The sequence below is a fragment of the Plasmopara halstedii genome (genome assembly GCF_900000015.1).
Source record: "Plasmopara halstedii genome assembly, contig: Scaffold_3111, whole genome shotgun sequence".
NCBI lineage: Eukaryota > Oomycota > Peronosporomycetes > Peronosporales > Peronosporaceae > Plasmopara > Plasmopara halstedii.
This window is the reverse complement of record NW_020190014.1, coordinates 103,884-104,105: the sequence shown is the minus strand read 5'-3', so window position 1 is coordinate 104,105 and position 222 is coordinate 103,884.

The window sequence follows — 222 nt, the reverse complement described above, 5'->3', positions numbered from 1 at the left end:
GACAGACAACCTGTCATGTTAGCTGCGCCATCAGTGGAACATCCAATTAGCTTATCTCACCACAAAGAACATATTGAATCAGAAAGTTTTGTAAACATCTCGAACATGGCGACGCCTGTGTGCCGACCAGAAAAGGGATCGTAATCAGGTGGAGGTTTTCAATAGCAGACTTCTGGTAGTACCGCACTCGAACGTCAATCCAAGAGACCTGCTGAGCATCGG